Raw genomic sequence first — 7962 nt, forward strand, 5'->3', positions numbered from 1 at the left:
GCCATCTCTCCACTAGTTACTGGGTCCTCCTGGTCCCTACAGGATTGCGCTGGCAGCAGTGTTAGACCGAAGGTTGGGCTTGTCCACACAGTGAAGCTCCTGGGAAGGGAAGATGGTAGCTACTAATGTCCCATGTTCACACTCTTCATGAGAGCTAGCTTGCTTCTCTGTGAAACTCATGCCCAAGCCGACTTCCACAGGGCCACAGGAAATTAAGGCTGGAAGATCATCTCGTCTACCCCGCTGCTCAAGGCCGGAGCATCCCTGACTAAATCATCCTGCTGAGTGTCTGTGCAACCTGCTCTTGAAAGTTTCCAAGGATGGAGGAGTTTTCACCACTTCCCTAGGTGCTTATTCCAATGCCTCAGGGTCAGAAAGTCCCTCCTCATCTCCAGCCTAAATTTCCTCTGCTGCAGCCTGAGGCTATTGCTCCTTGTCCCATCCCCTATGGCCACAGAGAAAAGCCCATCTCCATCCTCTTTATAACCACCCTGCAAGGATTTGAAGACTGCGACCAAATCCCAGCCCGGTTTTCTCGTCTCCTGGCTAAATAACCCTAGTTCTTTCAGCCTTTCCTCGTCAGTCTTGCTTCCCAATCATTTCTGTTGCCCTGCTCTGGACTCTCCAGTCTGTCCGCATCTTTCTTGAAGCCCAGGGTGAGACGCAAGACACCGGGAATGGTCTCACCAGTGTTGAATAGAGAGTGGGAGAATCACTTCCCTCAATCTGCAAGCGACACTCCTGTTGATACAGCCTAGGGTGCCTTTCCTGCCACAAGGAAAGGCTCGTATTCAGCGCACGGACCACCGCAACCCCCAGGCCTTTCTCTGCAGTGCTGCAGCCTGCTCCTTTCCCATGCATTTCTGCATGCAGTCGCTCCGCCCAAGTGCAGCACTTTTCCCTCGTCCTTGCTGAATCTCATCTCATTAACTATGGACCACTTCCCCAAGGTGTCCAGGCCATTCTGGAGCCAAGCCCTGCCCTTCGTACTTTGTGGTAACCTCCTCATGAAACAAACCCTTCGATTCAGAGCCAGGAGGGGCTTTGATCAATCCCGGTGGAACGAGGGGGCAGCCCCCACTCCAAACTTCAAGCACAGGAAGGAGCAGAAAGGGAGACAGGAGCAACAGGGTTAATCCCACCCTCAGAAATCCAGCCTCGAAGCTTCAGCAGTTTTCCTTGAAGCATCCTTCCTTGGTAGGGTAGACTACAACCTGCTGGCGCGAGTAGCGTGAGCTGCTTCAGCAAGGACCTGAGTTCAGCTAAAGGTGTCTGACTATCAGAGGAGAAAAAGCAAAACCCTCGGCGATCCTTAGCTTCATCGGAAAGGCTTGCGATGTGCAACAGCAGAGGGATGCATTGCACGATCCGGGGGAGCCCTTCGGGTCTGAGGTCTCTTCCCCTCTCTGGGGCAGCAGAAAATGAGCGCTGGAGAGAGCCTGCTGGGATTGGGATAGACGGGAAACCGTGGGTGTCTGCTCTCCCGTCCGCTGCATCCCTGGGGAAGCTCTCCTCCACCGGCGAGGGCTGCTACTGCCGCGGGGGCCAGGAGGAGAGTGGGGAAAGGGAGCAGAGGACACCTCGTCCTCCCACGGTGAAATATGGGTAATAGTCCTTCTTATCAGGAACAGGAGTAGCAGGGTTTGCCATCCCCAGCTACTGCAGATGGTATCTACATCCTTTTCATAGAGCAATTAGGTGTTTTGCCCCTTTTCTCCTACCGGGTGGCTATCCCAGAGGCCCACTTCTCCGACAGGTGCCCAACCTAAGTGAGTTCGTGACCACTTTATACCCGTTTGCTCTTGTACCAACACTGTCCTTCAGCACAGAGCATCCTTTCCCCCTCCCTAGTGTTCACCCCACTCGAGGGATTTAAACCAAGAAATGCTCCCTCCCCCCGCACAGCTCAGCCTTTGTGCTGCTGAAGCAGGCAGGTTTTTCGGTCCCTCCTCATCAGGCAGACTCCTTATTCTCCCATCCACCCTCGCAGCCCTTCTCTGCACCTCTTCCCATCTGAATTCATCCCTCCTGAGCACGAGTCAGGCTTGGAGGGCATAATCCAGGGCTACTTACAAGGGGAGAAATGCTTGCCAATCTGTCCTACCTCTCTTGCTACGTCTAAGGACCACGTTTGCCTCTTTGCATCCTGCTCACGGTGCCGTCTCGCTGCAGGTGAGTCTTACACCCTTTCTCTTCCTCCTCTCTCACTTCCAGCTGGGGAGCTCCCGGCTCGGAGCACCGTTAGTCCCGAGGCACATAAACTTGCCCTTTGTCCCGTCACATCTCTTCCTGTTTCTATTCCTCTGGGGCATCCGGTTCTTCTTACACGTGTCCTGACAAGGTCTCCATCCCAGTGCCCCGAGCACTTCATCAGCACACTTCTATCTTGGCACGACTGCTGTTCGAGCCCGGTCCCTCAATCAGTCCCCAAAAACTGCACCCCTCCGACCCAACACTTCCTCTTCAGTTGCTGCAACTCCTCCCCGCCCATTGCATCCTTCCCCACCTCGTGGGTTTTCTCTGCATTAGCTGTAAAGAGGAAATGAGAGTTTCTATTGCCTGCTGCTCAGCGATTTGCAGCGTGACCTTTGGCAATGCCCGTGGCCTCCCTTTCTCCCTCTGTTAAGCAACGGCGATTCTTACCTTGCAGGGGAGAAAGGAGGGAGGACAGCCCCTGTGTGCACTCCCACCGGGCACCGATGGAGCGCGCTCTCGTGTGGGACCCTCCGTTTCCCTAGGCAAGGGCAACAAGAAGCGGGGCGCAAAGCTGCTGCAGCCCAGCTCAATAAAGCGATCACAGGGGTGAGCAAATGCCAGGTAATCCCTGCAGGGACTGTGTCAGCAGGACGAGGATTAGGTGGTCGTTACTGCTCATTAGGCCGAAGGAGCCGAAGAGCCTATCGAGGAAGAGCGGCAAAATGGGGTCACGTCCTCCACAGCAGCACAGCCGGCAAGCCCACCCTTGCTGGGCCAGAATAGGGGACATCTCCAAAACACCGGCGAGGAGACTTGGTGCCAGGACTCCCGGGATCCATGCCTCGCTCTGACGCTGACTCACTGGGGGACCCTTGGTATCCCCGTTATTAAATGACCCTGGGGGGATGGGAGGCTCAATTAGCAGCTGGATGAGCTTTGCTCCCATTTTGCCTGTCACTTCATCTTGCATCTGTGTCTGCACTGACTGGGGTAGCGATTCCCAAGCTAAAGGAGGGGAGGACTGGTTCGTCAGCTCAGCACTGGCAGTAGCCTAACTCGTGGCACTCTCAGCTTCGAAAGGTGTTTAGTAACATTTACCTAGCGTGTCCACATGGGGAGGTGAGGCAGTGGTCCAGTTTAGGGCACGTTATTGCTCCGAGTGACCAAGGCTATGCATCTGGTTTCTACCTGGTGAATGAGAACCAGCACCTAATTTGCTCCAAATTCTCTTCTCCGGTGCAGTGCTGGGTTGGTATTTTATTTGCTGGTGATAGGTTCTCATTGAGTTACCGGGAGCTGGCACCTCTCTGATAAACAGAAATACTCTGAGCAGGATCTGGGAGGAAATAGCTCTGCATCCCAAGGAAATAGCTCTGCTAATGTGCAGTAAATGTCACCAAATAACTGCACCAGTGCTATGGCACAGTAACCCTGGGTACTGTGCATTTATGGCATTTAGGGCTTTCTCCTGAGACTTGGCTTTTGTAGCAGTGATCCCTCAGGTGCCCTCAAGAAACCAAGAAGGTGCACATGGGATGTCCCTTGATCTTCCCTTGGCACTGAAATGCAGCAGCTTTTGCAGCAAGGGCTGGAAAGTTTCCAGCCTTTGGGAGTGATGGTAGGAGGAGATGGGAAGAGCACAGAAAACTAGCATGACCTCAACAAGCGGTCTCCTCCCTCCCAGGCACCACCTGAAACAAAGAGATGGGAGATGATGAGGCTTCCTGGGGGCCTAGCAGGGTTACAGCAAAACCACCTTCCCCACCTGGTCCAAAGCTGGATCCCTAGGAGGCACAGGAAGGCACCAGGAGAAGAGACCCTTACCCATCAGGCTGCTGCTGCTTTTTCTCAATAAATCCCAGGTGACCCAGGTCCCGGTTCAAGGTACAGGATGCTGTTGGTGCCACTGGCTGGATTGACTGAGTTGGGATTTTGGAGTCTGGGACCTTTCCTCCTTGCCCCAATGGATGGGAACCCAGGCAGGCACAATACCTGACTCCTGGGGCTACTTCCAGCCTGGCCTGCCTGCTCCTGGGTTGCTCATTGAGCTCGTTGGCACAGATAGCCATGTGGCATGAGATCAAGTAGGAACCCCCCCTCCATACCAGGAAGGCCATACAGAAGACATGGCTCCCCCTCCCGTCTTTGGTCCATATCCGAACCTCATCCCCCATGGGCCTGAGTAGAGCCCAGGCCCAGAACTGGAGCATGCTCCCTTCATCATCATTTTGTCCTGACACCCTTCCCCAGTCTCTCAAAGCGCCAGGTGTGAAACAGGCTGAAGGTCCCATTTAATGCATCTCCCCATCCCCAGCATGGTGCTGGCCCCAGCGGACTCTCTTCCAGGGGCAGGTTTTACCTACATCCCCAAGGTGTCTCTGATGTGGTGTATGGCTGTCACTGACTGCAGAGGAGTCAGACATACCTGAACAGGCTTTCTCAGGGACCAGGAGTGGTCTCACCATGGCACCGGGCTTCTCCGGCGAATGCAGCATATGCCAACTCTCTGGGACATAGAGAGGCTATGGCAGGCTGGACCTCCCAGGGGCAAAGCTCGCACACCCACTGCTGGGCCATGCTTCCTCTTCAAATGAGGAGAGCTAATTTCTTTTTAAGGGCTATGGTCCCTGCTGCTATAAAACCGCAGTGTGCCCTACAGCCCAGATCAGACACCAATGTTATCTCTAAAATATTAGCCTGTGAGCTCCACACCTCTCCCCAGACCACGTGCTGGACTTCATCTTCCATCCCATTCTCTCCTCCAGCCCCAATGTCTCACTCCCTCTTTCCTTCCCTGGCACATGCCTGGGATCCATCTGTTCACCCTGCTCTTCTCTGCCCCTGGCTCCTTCAATTTCACCTCGCTGGGTGCATTTACACAAGACATTTACTGCGCATTAGCCTAATAACACTGCACAGCAGCGTGGCAGGAAAAAACTGTGCTAATAGCCTACAGTGCAGTATTATTAGGCTAATGTACAGTAAACGTCACCAAATAACTGCACCAGTGCTATGGCACAGTAATCCTGGGTACTGTGCATTTAGGGCTTTTATAGATACGCAACGGGAGGCGGGGGGGGTGCTTTAATTAGCAAGCCACACTATTTAAAAGTACCCAAGCAGCATGTGTATCAGCATCTCCATGCTGAAAAATGGTGGAGGGGAGCTTTGAACTAAAGCTTCTCAAACCAGTTTTAGTTCAATCCCCGCCACCATTTTTTAGCACAAGGATGACACATGACGCTGGAGGCTGCTGGAGCATGTTGGTTTCCATGCTCCCGCAGGCTCAATTCACCTGGAGATGAATCGAGCCTGCACCGATGCCCTGGATTTACAGCACATGACAGTAGCCTTGCTGCATGTCTGTAGGAGCCCTTAGTTTGCATTTTATTAAGCAAGTACTAAACTAAATGTGCAGTATCTAAGGTGAATTAATGAACATGTAGATGCACCCGCTCTGGCTCAGATTCCTGCTCCTGATGTCCTAACATGTTAACCTGCCAATTGTAGTGAATGGGTTGAATCTGCACAGGTGACTCTGAAGTTACTTTTTGTTGAATCTGCTAATGCCAATGCATGCCTAGTTTTACTTGATGTTTGCAATAAAGTCGGTGCTTGCCTGTCTGATTGCACGCTTTCCCCCACCTGTGGCTGGGGTCCTTTATTTACGAATGCCCTGCACAAACGTAAGGAAGTCCTTGTCCCAGAATGCACCGCTCCCTCCCGAGAGTTGGTGCTGGGCTCTGCAGCCCTAGCTGCAGGTCTATGGGCATGCACATTCCTGACATGCCTGCAAACATCATCACCATATCTGAGCACTTTTCAACAACGCATGACACAACCTGCCACGTGTTGTCTATTCCTTCCTCACCTCCCCAGGCCGGTCGAGGGTTTTGAAAGGTTCACGTACACGAGTTGCTCCATACTTACATAAGAGACACGCATTTTGTGCTTGGCACAGAAGGCGGGTTCGGTCCATGGTCTAAGACCAGCGCTCGAGAAAGTTGTCTCCTGCAGAGAGGAGCTTCACCCTTATTGCCACTGTCATTGCCAATGACAGGCTGCACCCCAGAGCTTTGGGGGGTTGTTTGGCTATCCTGGACCATGATGGCCCTTGGAGATAAATAATGAGACACAGAATTTGATTTGAAAGTTGTACCAGCTTTGTACACATCAGAGGACAGATCTGATGAGTCGCTGAAGAGATGCACGCCAGCCTTTTAGATTAATTGTAGTTTCCTAGGTGCCACCAGTTTCACACCCAAGTATATCACCTTGCTGTAGTGAAGTGACCAGGGCATGCAGAGCTGAGTCCAGATCATCATCTGCTGGGATGGGATAGTCTTCTGTCCCCCCCAGATGTATCAGCTGCTGTTACCCCCAGAAGCTGCTACAGGAAGGGACAGCATCAATGAGGAAACTAAGTCTATAGCCTCAGAAAAATCTTGATTGACCAATTGTGGGTTTGTGCCATCTATCCAAATGACATTTCACTGTGTCTACAAACTCTTCCGGGTGTTTTTTTCCTCTGCCACTACCACCTGTGGCTAATGTCATGGACCCAGCTCTTCCTCATCTCTGAATCCGTCTTCTCCAGACACGGGGCTATCTTGGTGGCAGTGATGGGGCCACACGGGTGAAGACTTGAACCGTGTTATCTGCAACTCTCTACCCCCCAGACTTAAAACAGCGGATCCAAAGCCCATTGAAGTCAACAACAAGACTGCGATTTATTTCTGAGGCTCCGGTTCATAACCTTAAGAGTTAAAAAACACACGTATCATTGAACAGGAGCTTGAGGCTCTTTGAGAGGTGTTTCGCCCTCCCATCTCAAATGGCTTTTTCTCCTAACGGGCCTGCTGCGTTGTGTGATGCAAGGTTTGGTCATTAAACCAACACGGCAGCACATCCTCCCCACCGATTCAAGACCTAAGGACCCAAAATCTCACACCCCTCATACTCCCACTTACCTCCAAAGCCCTTTTCGAGCCACCTCAGCTCTCGGCACGAGGAGGGAAGTGCATAAGTCCCAAAGAAAAGGGATGGCACAGAGAACATCCCCTCCATCAATCCTCCCTCTCTCCTCTCGCTAATCAGCCCCAACTCCACAGCTTCCCACAGCCATGGCGGCAGTAACGCAGCCCAAGCAGAGATGCTGCCAATCTCCCACGTGTGCTGGTCTGCGGCCACTTAGGTCTTTACAAGGCAAACCCAGCATTTTCGGCTCCGCGTGGAAGTCAACGGAAAGCCAATGCAATGCCCACATATCCTGTGCTTGCAGAAGGGTACTGCGCTTGCTGAGCAGGCTACTGCACCGACTGCAGTACCCTTCTGTGTAAACCTCTGTGGGTTTTAGAGGTAGCCTCATGTAAGACATGTCACGGCCATCCAGTCTAGCGGGGGCAAGCAGGAGGTGCAAGCGCTCAGCCCGTCTGGAAGCCAAGCCGACTTTGTCCGAGATGCCTAGTTTTAGACTCCTCCATTTTCAAGCAGCGTGGTAGTCACAGTGCCTCTGTGGGTCTGCTGCCTAGTGGGAGGATGGGCGCTGGAGAGGATCGCGTTATCTCCCCGAAGGTTGGTGTTTCATAAAGCATCACCCATGCAGGATGCAATAAAGGCCGGGGGGATGTAGCCTGCATTTCCACGCATAAATGAGAGCTGGCTCACAGGGCTACAGTCTATCATGCCGAAAGTTTATCACGGACCATGACGGGGTACCAGGCACCTGGTTTTGGGGGACCCACTGCACTCGTAGACACTTCCAGT

General features: G+C 52.8%; 1 protein-coding gene across 1 annotated transcript in view; it reads right to left on the reverse strand.

Moving 5' to 3' along the window:
- The window catches only part of LOC109307768 (aquaporin-7-like), a 33396-nt gene extending 31154 nt beyond the window's left edge, over positions 1 to 2242 (reverse strand). Inside the window, exon 1 of the mRNA XM_019531840.1 lies at positions 2105 to 2242. The gene's annotated coding sequence lies outside the window, so the exon portion shown is untranslated. The remainder of the gene's footprint in view (positions 1 to 2104) is intronic.
- Positions 2243 to 7962: the final 5720 nt, after the last annotated feature.

Source organism: Crocodylus porosus, unplaced genomic scaffold, assembly GCF_001723895.1.
Source record: "Crocodylus porosus isolate Cpor-Errol unplaced genomic scaffold, CroPor_comp1, whole genome shotgun sequence".
Classification (NCBI taxonomy): Eukaryota; Metazoa; Chordata; order Crocodylia; family Crocodylidae; genus Crocodylus; species Crocodylus porosus.